General features: G+C 40.8%; 1 long non-coding RNA gene across 6 annotated transcripts in view; it reads left to right on the plus strand.

Moving 5' to 3' along the window:
* Positions 1-19,267, plus strand: part of LOC309514356 — a 509,382-nt gene that overhangs the window by 136,882 nt on the left and 353,233 nt on the right. The window lies entirely within an intron of this gene.

Genomic DNA, 19,267 nt, shown 5'->3' on the forward strand with positions numbered 1-19,267 from the left:
AAAGACTAAGACTCAAAGAAAACTCTCTTCAAAATGGAGATGTGCAAGCAAATACCTTTGTCACATGATCTAAGGTTACTCATTCATGTAGGGTTACCATATGTCTGGGAATTCCCAGACATGTCCTCTTTTCTGGATCCTACATGCCCATCCGGTGTTTTACATTTTAAAACAAATATCCTGGATTTTGGGTTTAAATTTTGTTTGTGTGGCTCTGGGTGTGGTTGACCCAGCCTTGGGCTTACGCTCTGGCTATTGGGCAATTGCACTAAAAAAGCTCAACAACTTTTTGTGTCCGGATTTTTACCTCTTGGAATATGACAACCGTATATTCATGTGTTAGCTAGCAGGAAACAACAACTAGTTAATTATTAACTCGGCAAGAGCTCAGAGTCCCTTAGAAAACTACTGTAGAAAAATCCCATATTAGCCAAACACATTTAGCCATTTTCTATTTTAAACCTTAATTACTACACAGGTATTTTCCCATTTTTGTGCCAAACCAATTGTACTTAACACACCTTCCATGCCACTTATCCCCATCACTCTGCAAAAGATGGATGGCCAATTCTGTAAGGGAGGAGTCTCCCATACTCATGGATGCCCCCAGACAGGGATAGCTGTACAGGCAGGGTTTAACAATGAAGAAGAAGAAGAAGAGTTTGGATTTGATATCCCGCCTTTCACTCCCTTTAAGGAGTCTCAAAGCGGCTAACATTCTCCTTTCCCTTCCTCCCCCACAACAAACACTCTGTGAGGTGAGTGGGGCTGAGAGACACAACTTGTGTGCTCACATGTAGGATTTGCACACAAGCAGCACATACATAAATCTGGGCTTCTCAGCAAGAGGTAGTGCATGTGTGAGATACAGGTTCTCCAGCTTGCCCTGTTAACCAGCCCAAAGATTCCACAAAATATCTGGCTTGCGGATTTTTGTTCAAATGAGCAATCCTATTTGCTACCATTGCTTAACAAGCCAGATATTTTGTGGAATCTTTGGGCTGGTGGACAAGACAAGCAAATATTCTTAAAATATAACTGAACTCTTTTGTTGACAATAATGCACAACCATTTTGTTTCTTTTCTGGGCTCTGTAGGGTGACTTGTTCATCATCTAGCTCTACATGCTCTTCCTCCTGATACTTTTTTATATTGTCAGATCCTGCCATGTCCATTCAAAGCTAAACCTGCCTAAAATGATCTAAAGGATAACAAATCTGCTGTGCTGTGAGAGAACAATCTTTATTGAAAACCACAAGGTTTCCAAGGCACTTGCATAATAGAAATTCAGTCTCCAGTCATCTGAGTGCAAACAGCGCAAGCAGCATATCATGGAGTCCCACAAATTGTCCTATGAAAAGGAAGATTGCAGTAGAAAGCGAGCTCTCTGTATAGAAACTTAGCAAATATATTAATCCTGCCCGCTGTGTGAATCCCCTTAGGAGAAAAAATGCATACGAATGAGGATGTACATTAAAGCAAATACTAACAATGATTACGTTCAATCTCACTTGGAAAATGCATTCTTTTTAGAATATGACAGCTGGACTCAGCTGTCTGCTGTGCAAATTTGGAAAGTCTTTCTAACACCAAAGTGTTGACTCTGGAGCTATGAGAAATAGCAGTCCTGGTTCCTAAGTGCTCTTGAGAGATGTTCAGCTGTTTAATTGTTGGGTATGGTATTACACACACACACACACACACACACACACACACACACCTTTATCCCATTGCAGGACCCAAGGTGGCTCACAGATCAAACTAAAAATATAATTATTATTATTTTTTTAAAAAACAGTAAGTAACCCTATTCAAGCTGCAGTGAAAACTCTTGAAACCATTTAAAAGCACACATACAACACCCACACCTGGAAGATTTATCCACAATAGTCAGTTGGTGGCCAAAGTTCTTTCAGAACAACAAAAATATTTGCTGGTTGGTAAAAGGAAAACAGAGAAGGGCCCATACTTGCCTCATGTGGAAGGGAGTTCTGCAATCTAGCAGTCACCCAGAAGGCCATCTTTTTTGTCCTCACCAAGCATTCCTGTGGAGGTGGTAGGATGAAGAGAAATGTCTTCTCAGAAGATCTCAAAGCCCATCCACACTCACACAAGAAGATACAGTCCTTCAGATCCCAAGTATTTCTTTGAAGGCCTTTGAAGTAAACCTCCATATTCTCTTAATTAAACCACATACAAAACTAGAAAACCAAATAAAACCGAATAAAGAGTTTGTTTGACACAGTGAGACACATAAAGATGAATAGCTACAGAGATTCTGTATATTCTGCCAGTTAAAATGTAAATTCATACTCTCCATTGTACATTTCAATTGAGTTTTATCAAACATTTCATTCTGAAAACACTTCTATGAGTTCTGTTAATCATAAGCTAAGTAAACATACTTCAGCTGTGATATATTACTATGAATGTCAGAAACAAGAAATTGCCAACATTTGCCATCAAATGTTGATAGTCCTTCCAGAAGAACAATAAAACTAACCTCAATTTGCTGCAGTTTTTGACATTTATCTGTTTAGGGTGAGCTCCACAGAGCTTCTTAGGTCCAAGTGCTGCTGTGCATACTGCAGCTTCCTAGTTAGTTTGAAATCTATTTATTTCTGTGTTCAGCTGAAAAAGCTTCCGAAAAACCTTCCGAAAAGGAGATAAAAAGTAGACAGTACCTGCCTGCAGGCTTACAGTCTAAAAGGCTTGACACAACAGGAAAAAGGGATGAGGAAAATAAGCAAACTCAGGCACCACGTCTTCAGTTTACAAAGTAGTTCTCATAGTGACCAGCAGAAACGAGGTACTTTTTTGTACTTTTCTCTGTCAATTAGTAAGAAAGAAGCATGGACATTATCAAAGGGGTGGGGAAATTTCAGTGAAATTCTCATGGCTCAGATGTATTTGAGTATTCCTTTCCTTCATTCTGCAAATCCTATCTCTAGAGGTTTGCACTCTGTAGCCTTCCTGAAAGCCCCTGAATGTCCTCGGCTGAGCATTTCTGTAAGTGAGGGAAAGCTGGCACCTGCACATGACAACTATTCTTTCTTGTTTTTAAGGAAGGTCTTCCCTTAAACACAAAATCAGTGAGTACATCAGTCTCAGGGACTTGGAAGCCAGTCTTCATCCTCTTCAGTTAAAGCCCAAGGGAGGACACCATGAGGTAACTCCTCCTATGGGACTTCTTTGAATCAGGAAGTCCAGGCAGCTGAGGAGCCTTCAGAGTGTTGAGGGAATATTTAGCGGAAAAATGAAAGAGAAAAACCATGCCACTCTTAGCCACTTTGTAAAGGTTCACAAAGCTCAACCTCCCCCACCCCCCACCCCACTAAAGTGCAGAAAGGCAGAACAACGGAAGCCCTTTTGTGGAAGAAGAAAATGTGAGAAATTAGAGAACAGGTTTTGAAGCAGTACTAATGGAAACAGTTCAGGGAGAGGAGCCTGATGGTACTGGTCTTTCAACAATGCCAGGAAATGGCTCTGTTTCCCATCTTTGATGCAGTCTGATGGAACAACTGTTGCCTAGTGAATGCTATACGTTGTTGGTAATTACGGTATATGTCCCTAACATTTGCAGAATGGATTTGCAGTAAAAAAAATCCAGGAAGGCCTCAGAGCAGAAGCATGTGTAAAGCTCCCCTCAAATCTTTTTGGGATCCAGGTCTAGGTAAACTGAAGCTGGGTTGAATATATCCCCTTTTCACACGATTGTCCATTCTCTGCAAAACTGGAGAGAATTATCTAGTAGCCTGGAGATGGGGAGACTGGCAGACTTGCAAATGTTAGATATTTTGTTTCTTGCCTTTTAAATAGAAGGTAGCAAAAAAGGTCTTGCTGCCACCTCAAGTGATGACTCAGTTGCTCTTAGAAGTCCAGTCACATTAGATGGCACTGAGGAATAAAGCTATGCAATGACATTTCCCAGAGTATTCTTAGGATGAAATATAGTTGCTCATCTTGTGACCAATGGGGGCAGCCATCATTTCCTAAGAATGACCTGTGACAATGCTGTGTCATAGAGGAGCATCTTTCCCATGTATATTCTGTCCCAGTAGGGACATGAGACTCTTGGGAGCATCCAAATCACCCTTTGGATCTGTGGCTGGGTTGTTGTTTTTTTAAAAAAAGACAAAAATGGGGGGGGGGAATCACCTCTGAAGAATAATCCAATTTTCAGGGGGTTGTTTTGCCCCACCCCGCCCCCTGCCAATTGGAGAAAGATTTTGTGCCAAGTAGGCTGAGTTATATATTTTATTTTAAATAAAGCAAATTGCCCCCTATTTTTTAATATCCCCCCCCCCCGTCAATAACATTTTGGCAAACTTTTATGCCCTGATCCAGAACCTAATCACGCCTGATCACTGCCCATTGAACTCTTGCAGGCCTGGGCTTTTTCACTCATTTCAATAGAGATCGATCAATCTTCTTGCATGCACAATTCTATTTGATTCAAAATTATTGTCCTAGAAATTATTGTCCATGGAATTGACCAGTGTGTGCGGGTATGACCTAGTCCTAAGTGGCACCCAAGTCCTAATGTGAGACGTACTATTGAACCATCTGAAAACAGTGACCCAACACAGTCACATTTGACTTCAGATGAGGAAAAAAATTAAAAGAGAGAGAAGACTAATTGAAAGGCATTTTAAAGGAGAAGTCAGAAGGGTCAAATCTCTTTCCAAAATACATGGAGGCTATTTAATACTGCAACAATAGGTCAGCTAGAATGGATACCACAGATGAGGAAAAGTACAGTGAAGTTCAAAAGGATTATAAAAGTCAAGAAGGCTTCCTTCAGGAAATAGATTCCTTGCCCAACTATGGAGAACAGAGAGGAACACAAACACTTGTAAAATAAGTTCTATAGACATGGTGAAAAGTTAGGGTAATAATGGGCAATACTGTTTTTGGTCTCTGCCAAGTGTAAATCTTTTTGAGGGAAACCATTGGACCAAGCCCTAGCACTATATTATACATTTATATTTAATACAATTATTCCCATGTTACATTTGGTAAAGGGATATAATAAAAAGGGCTATTTAAGTCTATCAAAAGCTTTCCCAGTGTCCGGAAGTACCCAGACAATTAAGTTTTCATTTTAACCACAGAATGGGTTAAAACATATCCTTGCATTTCTTTATAGATCCTCCACCTTTTATAAATCCTTTTTTATCCTCATTAGCATCTTTTTGAATAGTTTAATTTAATTTTACTGCTAGACTACTGGTCCACAATGCAAAAGTTCAGTACAATGAAATATATATCTATTTATTAGAAATATTTATTCACTTAAACCCTTAAAAAATTAAACAAGGCAGCTGGATCCCTTTCCCTAAAACATTTTATCTCTTTACTGCAACTGTTTTTCTGAAATTATACCTTTTTTTACCTGTTCTTTCTCCTACTCGCTCCTTTACTTTCTTACTTTTTCTTTTCTCAAACTCCTTCAGGTCTTTTAAAATACAGTTTTGATATCCTCAGCTGTTATAACTGCCTGAGGCCCTTTCCCTCCCCCCCTTATCATGTCTTCCTCTTCTTTTCTTAGCTGCCATATGAAAATATGAACTTATTTCACCACTTTTCTGTGTATTCATACATGCTGTATAACATTAACCGACTCCAAACTGCATAGCAAGGATGGCAAATTTTATTTCTCTATAGATTCTCTATTTCTCTATAACACTATAGATTTGTTAATTAATTCATGATCGTACTATTCTCCACAATACCACAAATCAATAGAAATAACACATATCTTGGTAATTTTACCAGTAATTCTTAACCATTCTTCAATTTTATAATAGACTATGGCCGATTCATGATTTTCCGTATAGTAATTATTCTGTAATAGTTTTTCATTCAAAAAAACCACTGTTCTTAGAAATGGAATTCCATTATTCATTTAGTATTTAAAACATGTATATTTGGTTTTTAGAAATGCCCAGGGCAGCTCACATAAAACAGCAATAAATACAAATAAAATTTGATAGGCAGGCTGCAGTTGCTAGCAGAACACAATGTTGTGAATAAAAACCAGAGGCAATTGGTGATAGGCAACAACATTTATTCAGAGTATACCCATTGAAATTGGTGGACCTTAGTCATATTTATTACTTGCAATGGGTCTACTCTGATTAAATCTTAAGTTAAATGCCACCAAATATAAATGTTTAATAAAAAACCAGCTTTGATAATAGGTTGCTAAAGGTAAAGGTAAAGGTACCCCTGCCCATACGGGCCAGTCGTGTCCGACTCTAGGGTTGTGCGCCCATCTCGCTTAAGAGGCCGGGGGCCAGCGCTGTCCGGAGACACTTCCGGGTCACGTGGCCAGCGTGACGAAGCTGCTCTGGCGAGCCAGCACCAGCGCAGCACACAGAAACGCCGTTTACCTTCCCGCTATGAAGCGGTACCTATTTATCTACTTGCACCCGGGGGTGCTTTCGAACTGCTAGGTGGGCAGGAGCTGGGACCAAAAGACGGGAGCTCACCCCGCTGCGGGGATTCGAACCACCGACCATGCGATCGGCAAGCCCTAGGCGCTGAGGTTTTACCCACAGCGCCACCCGCGTCCCTAATAGGTTGCTAACCCTGGGCAAATAAAAAGGTCAATTCTGGTGCTGGACAAGCCTTCCTGGATAAAACATTTCACATACAGGCTGCTGTTGTGGAGAAAGCCTTTTATTTAGACACCACAAGCCTACTTTCTGAGAGCTGGAGAAGGTGGGTCTTCAAAAAAGACCTCCAGGGATGGTTGTAAGGTTTGGGCAGGTTCATGCAAGAGTAGACACTCCTTTAGGGAGTCATTTAGAACTTTCAAGGTAAATTGCAGCACTTTGAATTTTGGACACAAAAAGACTGGCAATCTGCATTTGTTTAAAAATGGGCATGAGATATTTATTTATACATGAGCACAGTTGTGCAGTAGCTGTATTTTGGATTAACTGAAGTTTCCAAGGAGTCTACAAAGGTAGCCCCATGTACAGCGCCTTGAAATGGTCTGATCTGTACACTAGCAGGATCAATCAGGATGTGGATAACTATCTAGACTCGATCCTGACATTTACTGTTTAGTTGCAGTGCAACCAGGGTTGATGGCATCAAAATCCATTGAAAGGTCTAGTAAAATTAGGCTTATACTCCCCATCTGGGAGACCAGGGCTGAGATGATACTTGAAAACACATTGAAATCAATCCAGATAGCCATTGTAATCCAAGAGTGTATGGCATTGCACAGCAGGCGCCCACCTTGCCGAAAAAAAGATATATGAGTCTGGAGAAAGGCTTAATCACATAAAGGCTATTGAATTTATTCACCATAACCACTTTACCCAATAAAGTTCAATTTGTTTCTGACTGATATTACTATTATATGTATTTAGCAATTAACTGCAGAAATGTACTTGTTAGAGATCCTTCATTGATTAATTCATGTACAAATCAAAAGAACTCACAGCTTATAAAACTATTTCTATTGAGTCAATTAACTTTTCAGTGTTCAATCTGATATCAATGCATTAATCTAACCACTAGAGTCCCTTGTAACCAGCTCATCAGTTTCTTCCACAGAGTTAAGACAAAAGCTCCAACTTTAATTCATTAACCAGGACAAAAAGCCAATTCATTAATGCAAATAGATCACTCTCTAAAATAATCCTAACTAATTAAACAGGCAATTCATCTAATCCAGATAGGTATTGAAAAGATAACCAGTTATTTAAATATATTATGTTATATTTAAATCAATAAACAGAACTGTATCCATGTAGCTGCCATTATATGTTTTGTGTACCTGTATTGTCATTTGAAGGTCAAGAAAAGGATCAGGAATGAAAAGTAATGAAAGTGATACTAACTGACCAGAGGTCAGCTATGCCTCTGGAGATACAGAAGTTCATTAGGTTTAGAAAGCCCTAAAACTCTTGGCTAGCTCAAAATTCAGAATTATACTTGGTGACAGGGCTATTTTCAGTCTGCACAATTCAGACACATAGAAAAGGAATAAACATTCCCCCCCAACTGTAAAATTACCAATCCATGTTTTATATGTTACATTAAAATATTGAACTAGCATATAGTTAGTTCAATGAGGAGGTTTGGTAAATAATTTATAGATGGCCATACGGAGATAATCTTTTACGCTACCATTACATTAATTCTCTAGAATACTTGGCTGCAGAAGGAGAGATGATTTCCAAGTCAAAGCTCTATATGTGCTGTAATGCTCACCCAGAGCTTCCATACAAGCAGAACATACCCACTGCTTTCATTGCCAGGCAACTATTTACATTTAATGAGGATAAGCACACAGAACTTCTCACTCTAGCAGTCATCTGAGAAGTCTTTGCTTTCCACATACATCTTTGGAAATGCTTGATTATTATTATTTTTTAAAAAAATAATATATACTATGTATTACAGTATCTAAGTGCAGTACAAAAGTAAATACAATTTATGTGAATTTATTGTCTGACAACACACCATATCCTGAAGTATAAGGAATTGATTTTTTGTGTTAATAACCCCATTTTCCTCCCAGGGAGGCTCTCTTATATGGAAACATGGGAAAATGCAAGGGCTTTCTTTTGTCCAAGTTATCTTTTAGTTGTGATTTTATGTTTTGTGTTTGATAACCACCTAGAATCTTAGGTAAAGTTAAAGGGACCCCTGACCATTAGGTCCAGTCATGACTGACTCTGGGGTTGTGGTGCTCATCTCGCTTTATTGGCCGAGGGAGCCGGCATACAGCTTCCGGGTCATGTGGCCAGCATGACTAAGCCGCATCCGGCAAACCAGAGCAGCGCACGGAAACACCATTTACCTTCCCGCCAGAGCGGTACCTATTTATCTACTTGCACTTTGACGTGCTTTCGAACTGCTAGGTGGGCAGGGGCAGGGATTGAGCAACGGGAGCTCACCCTGTCGCAGGGATTCGAACCGCCAACCTTCTGATCGGCAAGCCCTAGGCTCTGTGGTTTAACCCACAGCGCCACCCGCATCCCACAAATCTTAGAAATAACCAAAGATACTTAATTACTGTATTCAGACAAAAGAGTAAAGTATGATTTATTTGAAGGTCCACAGTTTGGATATTCAATAGCAATATTAAGTTAAACAATCTTGAGAGGTAGCAGTTGTATAAGGCAAGAAATATAGCCATAATAATGCTGTCAATGTCCCATCTAGTCCAGCTTCCTGTTCTCATGGTGGACACTCAGATGCCCCTATGGAAGCCTGCAAGGAAGACATGAATGTGCAATGGAGCTCTTTCTACTTGTGATTCTCAGCAACTGGCTGTCAGGGGAATACTATCCACAACAGCAGAGGCAGGGCACTGCCATCATGGCTATTTTCAGACAGGATATTGCTCAAAATGGCTGTGATCTTGCGCAAAACCAGTGCCAATGCGGTGGTGCTTCTCCACCACTGACAGAGGCAGTGGGGCAGGTGAGGCACCCACCGGTGTGCTGCCTAGGGGCTTCTGCCTCCTGAAATAGAGGCTACAGCTGCCTAATTGCTGGGCTGTCTCTGTGACTAGTAGCCATTGATTGCTTTGCTCCCAATGAATTTGCCTAATCCTGTTTTAAAACCATCCAGGTTGGTGACCATCACTCTCTCAGGGAGCAGAATCCATATTTACAGTCATTGGTGTAGCATAGGTTGCCAGGCACTGGGGCAGTGCGGAGGGGATGGTTGGGAAATGGATGGCATCCACGTGTGCATTCAGTGGCCTGATGGCATCCATGTAACCCAGGAGATTGCAGCCACAGAGATAAGAAATGAAGAGTTGTTACGTTGTATGGAGAGGTCACTTCCTGGTTGACATGGAAAAGCTGTTTTCAACGGAGCCCAGCAATGGAAGCATGAAGCTGTAGTGAGGCAGCCTTGGATGTTGAAATTTTGTGCCCCTAACAATTTTGCGCCCAGGGCCACTGCCCCTGTGGTCCCCCATTTACGCCACTGTTTACAGTAATAAGCAATGCACAGAGTTGGAACAACATAACTCAAAACCAAAAGTACAGCAGGATAAAGAGCCATGAGACATCCTTAATTACTTGTTAGAATAACATAGTGTTGACAAAGTATCAAAAAGTAAATAAAGAGGTAAAGATGGTCTTCCCAAGGGAGGGAATTCACAGAGTCAAAGGCACAGCGTAACAGGCCTCCTTGTATTTGTTGGCTATTTGCAGTTTAGTAGCGCTGCAGAGAGCTTGCTGGGGAGACCATGCATTAAAAAGGGACTCAAAAATAACTTAAACAAGGTTTTAATAACAAAAACAAAAACCCCTTATACACTAAATACATCAACCACAAACCAGGCCCAACCACCAACCCATCCCCCAGGGTGACGGGAGAGCTAGGTGCTGCTCCTTATATACTATACCCAATTGCTGACACAGCTTGATTAACACAACTCAGCAGCACCTGCTATGTTTCACAGCGTAAGACTGGGTCTCGTTATTTGCCTTGGCCCTGGCCCTTAAAGACATACACAACTTGTGAAGCAATAATGAACCTTCACATTTTAAAGTGACCATTCAAAATATTATCCTCTCACGCTTCCAGTGGTGGAGGAACAGGGAGCAGGGCCTTTGTCTCATATGGACTGAAGTGTGCAGGCAGTCATATACCAAAGGAAGCAGTCCTTCAAATACCTCTTTGGGTTTTCCCCTCCAAGCAGAGGATACCAGTTCTCTTAATAGACTAGCTAAGTAGTCTTTGAAAATGTCTATGAGAATGTCCAGAATGGAAGATTTGGGTTCTAACATGAAAAAGCATGGAATATGGGTGTGTGGTTCAAGACTTAGTCCATCCAATCCCCAAACTGACAAGGTAGGTGTTCTTATTGGCAGAGCCTGGACACTTTGAGGTTTGCTTAGGAATATATGGATTAGGGACTGATTTTTAACACACATAATAGGCAAATATGCAAGAGACATGAGTTTCACTGCATAAGCATGTATCACTATTTGAAGGAGGATATCATTTATAATACCAGCATATATGATTTTAGTATTATCAGCAGCACAGCAGGGATCAGCTAAAATACACAATTAAACACTAATTAAAGCCTAGCCATTATACATGTACATGCAATCTTTTCAGAATTCTAGGCTACAGTTATGAATTATATTGTGTCTTGCTCCTCTGTTCTGAACAGGACAGAGTGGAGAAATAATTTCACACTGCATATAATGCATTTGGTATGAAGGAAACTTGAAAATTATTTAGTTACAGATTCTCTGACCAGGCTTGCAAAATAGCATACATTATGTTAATAGGCAAGCATTCGAAAATGAACTTGAATATTAAACACAGGAAGTTTGGGTTCTAACATGAGGGTGGGCATAGTTAATAGACTGTCAAGAAAACAGGCTTGCTTTAGCAGTTTTATTTCTCTTACTTACTTACTAAATTACTATCAACCTAAATGACAGCTCAGTTAAATTACAATGCTTGGATTTAACCCCATTTAGTAATGGAGAAGTCAATGAGATCAAATAGGCTTAAAACCATTGTGGGAGAAAGCTGCATGCCTTCTGGATTATAAATACTGAGAAATGAAAATAACATTAACACGACATTCAATAAATATAAGATTACTCAATATTGCTGCTGTTATAGTTTTGCAGTAACTTTTTGTGAGGTCCTGTTTTTGATGCAGAAGTTGGAATCTCTAAAGGTCCTTGAACAAGTAGTTACACTTCCATTATTTAATTCAGTCTTGTGGCTGTTCTCTGGGCTGGGACGTGAGCAGCAACATGAGGTAAGAATTGTGCTGGTAACCAGGAGCCATTGGCTCAGTCAGCAGACAGGACTGAAAGTTAAGACAAAAACCATGGTCAAAGCAAGTAGCAGGACTGAAGAGCAAATTAAAACTGGAGGGAGAAAGCCAGGTCAGGACCCAAGAATACAGGAACATGGTATCTTATTCAGGAAAACCTTGTTGCTCAATCAAGGTTCAGCTGGAACTGGAAGCCCTCTTACACACCTTCCTGAATCAGAGAACCCAGTGGCCTGCCAGAATGGGCAACATCAGTTCAGTGTTTGAGAAGGTACTTAATGAGAAATTTCCACCTGGAGTTCAAAGGTTCATCATTCAAATCCAGCATGTTCTTAGCTGTTTGCAGATAGTCTCTCCCCACCCTACAGCCCTGTGTTGTTTTTACGTGAAAGGGCGTCCTCTTTGCTTGTTCCTTAACGGGGTCCCTGGGTGAACATGATGTCAACATGTCAGCAAATCACATTTGACTATGTAATGACGTCACCAAGAAGGAAAGCAGTCTCATTGTCCATGCAGTCTATCTGATATTTAATATCTCGCTTCACTACAGTAGTGATTTCATAACTTGACAAGCACGGTGCTGCAAGAAACCCACCCTAATCTAGCTCTAGTTATACATAATTATATATAACATGTGGAGGAAGTATGTGGATGGAAATGCATCCTTGGATGGTCATCTAAATGCACATTTCATTTAAAGAAATGAAACATGGATAGGTTAGTTTGATTCAGAGGCTGTCCATCAGCACTACTATACTTTTAGTGGAACACATATGCAAATATGTCTCCCTAATCCTGCCCCAATTAATTAACTAAAAGTGGTTGGATTGAGGTGAAGGTGCCTTGATCTGACTGCCTATGCAAAAGGGATGTCTCCTCACTTTCTTCCCAACATTTGCCTCTTTGCAGCCAAGGGTGAAAATGCTTTTGAACCACATTGCATTTTTCAGTCAGGAGAAATGCTATGCTAAGTTCTTCCAGATATTTTCATCTTTGTAGTGAAGAAACTAGGTGGGATAGCTTGGGCCAAATGGGTTTGATCACTCCAGGCTACCTTCCAGTCTTCACTTCCACAGTCCGAAACTACCAGCCAAGTGGAAGCCTTGCTGCTCCTTGAAGCCAAATGGGTCGGTGGCTAGCATTTGACTTACCCCTTTAGTTCTTAATGATGTTGCATAGGTGTGTGGAGGGAATGTGGGAGTAATTGACACTGCTTGACTCTCCTGTGTTGACCTTGAAGCTGTGTTTTAAGTGACGGATGAGCAACTTTAGTACTGCAAAATGAAAACTTGCCTGATTGCCTCTCAAAGAATCCATCCCAATTAGGACGTAGAGCAAGTGAGAAGAGAGACCCCATGCATACTAGTGGACAACACACCCCTCCTTTGGACTGTCAGCACAGCCAGTGAGCCCAAGAAAAGGGCATAATAGAAAATGCCTTGAATGCATGGGTGATTTGATGTGCAAGAGGATCTGAACCACCTCTGGAATGTCCTGAAAGACAGGATGATGCGTTGGTGATAAGTAGCTTTAAGTAACATAGTTGACGGAGTTGCTACCTATTTTATTGTGACTAAAGGCAGCAACATCACTTCAATTGACTGTAGCAGTGCAGGTCGCAATCCTAAATGGAAGACCCTTTCAACATCTCAGAGACTCTCACTGTGTTAGACGCTTTGTGTTCCTAAACGGATTGGCTTTTATTTTTAAGAATCTTTTCTGAAGTGACACATTAGTGGTAGAGCTAAGTGGCAGAACTAGACACAGGCATCCTGGGAAAGGGCAGGCGTGATGGAAAAGGTGGCTGGCTAGCTCAAGGTTTTCAAAGGCAGCTGCTTTTCCTGGCATTCTGAGAGCGGAAGAGCACCTGTGAATTGTCAACACTGTGACTGCACTTTCCCCATTAAATCTCTGCACCGGTGTGTAAATACTTCAGAATCAACTAGGTTAGGAATACATTATGCTGTGCCTTGCTTCTATTCATTTCTCTCACAGTCAGAAATGACCTCGTGCTTGGTAGGCTTTGTTTTGTGGCTGCCTGGAAAATGTGACAGTATTCATTTGCTTACAGGCGCAAAAATGACTGATTGTTTCCTCGTAGACAACATAAAAACCAATGGGAAATCCGAACCGAGGTAATAAGTACCTTTGGTGTTTTACTGTTTTGTGTTATAAGTGAGAGGAGGTTAATGACAGAAGCTTCCGAAACCCAGGACGGCGCATGCATGCGCTCTCACACACAACTTTGATTGGTCTGTTAGAAAGTCATCAATTCATACTTAACCGAAATGTCATGTTTTCCCTCTCACAAAACCCGAGCTATTTTGTGGAATTGTCTCTCCAAGTTTAATGCGCAGGAGGCTAATAGTTAACAGTAAACATTTTCTTTTTTTCCCAGAGCATTTTTCTGTTGAAAGAGCAAAGCATTACAGTAGACCGGATGTTTTAGGTCATTTATTTTGTTTTTGCTCTGGGTCATTTTACAAAAGCACGTCTGCTCTTTAGCGTTAAAATGAGAGCCATTCTTACTCCCCAGATATTACCCAGAAGCACTTGGAGGCTCTTAATGATTAATACCATCACAGTCCAGCCACAAACCTTTCTGGCGCAGATAATGCCAGGCAGCAAGCACGCTTGACACTTTTAATGTATAATTAAGTAGAAAAAGTCAGCACTCAGTATGCAAATTTTTCAAAATGATAAATGATGCCATCCAGCAGTAGGGATTGATTTGGTGTAAATGAAACTAATTAAGGAAATGTCAAACATAATTAATAAAACAGGTTTAAGCTGCAAAACATTGTCAATTGAATGAATGAGGAGGCACTGGCTCCCATTGTTTCTGCTTTATTTAGGGCTTGTGTTTAGCTTGTACTCTGTTCCTAAATGCACTCTCTCTACCTCACACCCTCCACTACCAATTCCCAGAGAGGGGGAAAATAAATTTGCTTGTCTCTCCACTGACTGCAGAAATTAATTGTAGAAATCTTGTCCCATCCAAGTGTTACATTCACTCACAGGACATTAACATAACTAATTTGAAAGAACCCAAATGACTGCATAATAGAGCACTGTCAGTATGCCTGACAGTCTTTGGTCATACCAAATTAGCTTGGTTTTCTAATTGAAATTTTCCCCCCTAACACACACACACACACACACACACACACACACACACACACTCTTTCTCATTTTTCCCCTCCCTCCACTGTTCATTTTTGATAAGAACAAAGGTTTTATAATTTACAAAAGAGTGCTTGACCTATAATTACTAGGAGGAAATTAGGGGAGGTAGAAAAGTCAGATTTAGTCCTGGTAATGATGCTAGAGACCTTGCCCCCTCTAGGGAGCCTGAAGAATAATGGAATCTTCTATTTTTACGGGCGACCTGTGCACTGGCGCTGACTCTCACTGTGAATCCACTTTACCTTTTAGATCACTTGCTTAACACTAAAAGTGCCAGCAGAATCGCAGGCCATTATTCCAAATGTCATTCCGTGCCAAAGCCATTTCCAGTGCCCTTCCCTCCAATGAATGAATCAAAGAACATCTGCCAGTTCGCTTATCTCGTCCTTGTAAATCTTCTGTAGGAAGAGTTTAACATAACTTAATTTGGGCTCAGTTTGAGTAAAAGAGGTCACCGGGAAGTCTTTAAAAATATAGTGCTAGGATCTTAACTCTTTAAAAGAAAGGGGTTTATGCCTTAATTCTGTTTAATATGGGAAGTACATTTAGAATGAAATTACTCCCACCCCCACCCCCAGTAACAAAGACTTTTTCTGTACTAATTCATCCAGAAGAAAAAAAAATAGTACCCTTTTCTTCACGCTGGAGTTCTTGCTTCCAGCAGAGCCTTTTAAGTCAAGTAGTGAAGGTACTGGGTGGAATTACTTTTTAAAGCCTTTCTTAACAATACGTTACAGTTACAGTGCAGGAAATAGTTCCATCTACTCTCAAATGTGTTTCATCAGGAGACACCTGACGGCGAAAATTAATTGACCAAAAGACAAAATTGAGAACGAACTCTGACAATTAGCTATTGGTTCCGACTGCTATAGAGATTCATGATCAAAACCCAAGCCTGCAAACGGAAGGAAGAGTACATCAGGCAAGAAAGAAGAAAAAATAATGGTTTAAAATAGTTTTACACTGCATGGTAGTTTTCTGCATAGGTTGGAGATTCAACAGCACAAGTCTAAGTTTATGTAACACTCCTTCAACAATTCCCTGATACATAGCATCCCTTGGAGGTCAGGACAGTCAGAAATGAATATCAGCTCCAGTGCCAATATGTATGCCAATGGCTCTTTTCTCATGTCACGGTGAGCCATAAACCGTGGTTTACTGTAGACCATGGTTTACCGGAATGTTAGTGCAAAATACTGAATAGCTCCCACTGTGTTCTTTTTAGTGAGCTGGGGAGCAACACATTATGAAGTTTGGTATTCTGTGTTAGCCAGCTCTTGTCTTTTGCTGCTCCCCAACAAACCATGATTGGTAAGCAAGGTCAGTAGATGTAGAGCCACTAAACATTTTTTAAAACTCAGTAAAGGCTCTTGAGATGCTGGAGTATTGTTGTTATTAATATTATTCTTAATAATAATTACATTTATTAGTTTTTTGCCACAGCAACTCAAAGTGATTTACAATATTTTAAGCAAAACAACACATGCATACATTAAAACCACTACTATTACTACTCCTACTCCTACGACTACTACTACTAATAATAATATCACACAAGTTAAAAGGCCAAATATAGTTAAAAGACAAAGGCATGATTAAAAAGCAATTCTTTTAGCTGGCACCTAAAGATGTGTAACAATTGCATCAGGGGAGAAGCTTTGGGGAGAACACCCCATAAGTGGGAAGCCAGTGCTGAAAAGGCCACCCTCCAGACTTGCTACTTTTTGACTATTGGTTTTTCAAAAAAAGTTGAATATTTCCAATTGAGGCCCTTGGTTTGAAAAAAATAATTGATATAATTTTTAAACAGTGCCCAGAGGTTTATTATGTAAAATATAATAGGGTTTGATAACACAGGAGAAAAAAGGAAATGTAAAATTTTGAAAGTGTAAAGCTTAGATGGAACATGACGTTTACTAATAGTAAATGGGAAGCTATTTCTTTAAATTTAGCTATCAAGCTCTATTGCTTTAAGAGGGAATTAATTTACAGCGCAGCAACATGTGTGTTTCCTCGAAATGAGCCTTGTTGAGTTCAGTGGGGCTTACACCCTGGAAAGGGAGTATAGAATAGCAGCTTTAGGCTGCATAACTGGTATTTAAACACAGTAACACACAAAAATGTGAATATGAAAATGTGCATTATTTGGCACAGATATTCATATGTGGTGGGAATGCTTCAAAATCTAGTCTTATCTGTGACAAATCACGGAGGTTATTAGGTAAAACAAATTACAGTGGTACCTCGGGTTACAGACGCTTCAGGTCAGGTTACAGACTCCGCTAACCCAGAAATAGTGCTTCAGGTTAAGAACTTTGCTTCAGGATAAGAACAGAAATCGTGTGGCGGCGGTATGGCGGCAGCGGGAGGCTCCATTAGCTAAAGTGGTACCTCAGATTAAGAACAGTTTCAGGTTAAGAACGGACCTCCGGAACGAATTAAGTCCTTAATAGTATACAGTGGTACCTCGGGTTATTTTAATTTATTACCTCCCCTTCTCCTTAAGGTCTAAGCTACATATTCCTGCATTTGCAGGGGGTTGGACTAGATGATCCACAGGGTCCCTTTCAGCTCTACAATTCTATGATTCTATGAATCCCAAAATGAAGTGGGTATCTGAGACTTGTTGGAGGCACAGCGGAATCTCTACAAGACAAGTCTAGCTGAAGCATGGACCCTGGAAGGACTTAAGACCTTAACAATCCAGTCATCAGACTAATGCTGCAGACAAATGTCTGCGTCAAGGGAATAGAATGTCTCCAAGCTTTCCATAACAACACAGGGCTAGGGTGGCTTGATGGGGAAGGAAGAGCAAACATCGGGTTGAGGGAGGGAGCGGAGAATGAGCTCTCTTGTGAATGACAGTTCTAGCTTGTAACTGGAGGGAATATTTTTCTAGCACTCTCCAGTCACAGTGTTTTGGGAGGGAACAGCTTTGCAAGAGCAACACTTATGTCACTAAGCTTTAGAGAAATGCCAGGAAGGTGAGGTGGAAAGAGGAAAAAGAGCTGCTTTGTGACTGACAGGTCTAGCTTGCCATCCGAGGACATGATTTATATCCAGAAAGTTATCCTTTTTAGTTCTCCCCACCCCAAATCAGTCTGAAAGTTGGCTAGCACAAAAGTACATGGACCTATTTGTTTGCAGTTTGCCAGGTTTCCACCCAGGGACAACTCTCTTGTGTTTGCAATTTTCAGACCCCCTTGCTGTTTAACATCTGTGGGAAACCACTGAGTAGACTCATCTGGAGTTTTGGAGTACATTGTCAATGATATGCTGATGACACATAGCTCTACTTCTCCATTACATCGGCACATGTGGCAGTGGATGTTCTGAACCATTCTCTGACTTTGGGAATGGGCTGGATGAGAGCCAGCAAACTGAAGCTCAGCCTAAATAAGAGGCAGCATTAGTGGCCGGTTCCCTAGACCAGATGGATGGGAGGTGGCCTGCTCTTGATGGGGTTATACTCCCTCTGAAGGAGCAGGTACACAACTTTGGGTATTCCTGGATCCATTACTGTCGCTTGTGGCTCAGGTGGCCTCAGCTGCACAGAGCCACAAGCGACAAGTCTCCCATCAGCTTTGGCTGGTGAACCAACCTGCATCCCTATCCGGACAATAATAATCTAACTTCTGCTGTCTATGTTCTGGTAACCTCTAGGTTAGATTACCTCAACAAGTTGTACATGGGGCTGCCTCTGAAGATGGTTTAGAAACTTCAGCTCCTGCAGAATTGAGCAACCAGGTCACTCACTGGGGCAAGACAGTTCAAGCAGATGATGCCAATCCTGTCCCAGCTGAGAACTGGCTGCCAGTTAGTTTACTCATGAACATGCTGGCATTAACCTATGAAGCCCTAAATTGCTCACAACCACTATACTACAATGCTGCCCCCCATGTGAACTGACCTGAACTGCCCCCCTCATATGAACTGACCTCTCCCACAGAATGCGGTGATTGGTTGGGTATGTATGGAATGAAGTGATCTTTGAGGTATCTTGGTCCTAAGCTGTATTGCCCCCAGTCCTTCAGAACTGATTTTGAAGATGCAGGAGGGAAGGAGGCTAAAGGGGACTGGAGGGGAAGAAGTTCCATTGCATAAGCAGAGCTGCATTACTAGATTTAGTACCTTATATCCCTTCCTGTTATCTTATTGTCAAATGAAGACCTCTTCCTTCTGCCTGGTCTTTGAAGGTTTATAATGTTGTCAACTGTTGTGCTGTGATGATGTGCTGGCTTTTTCTATTTTACTGTAGTTTGCCGGGTTTTATTATTATTGCTGTTATTGAAA

This window comes from Podarcis vaucheri (genome assembly GCF_965113315.1).
Source record: "Podarcis vaucheri genome assembly, chromosome: 11".
In the NCBI taxonomy this organism is placed as follows: Eukaryota; Metazoa; Chordata; class Lepidosauria; order Squamata; family Lacertidae; genus Podarcis; species Podarcis vaucheri.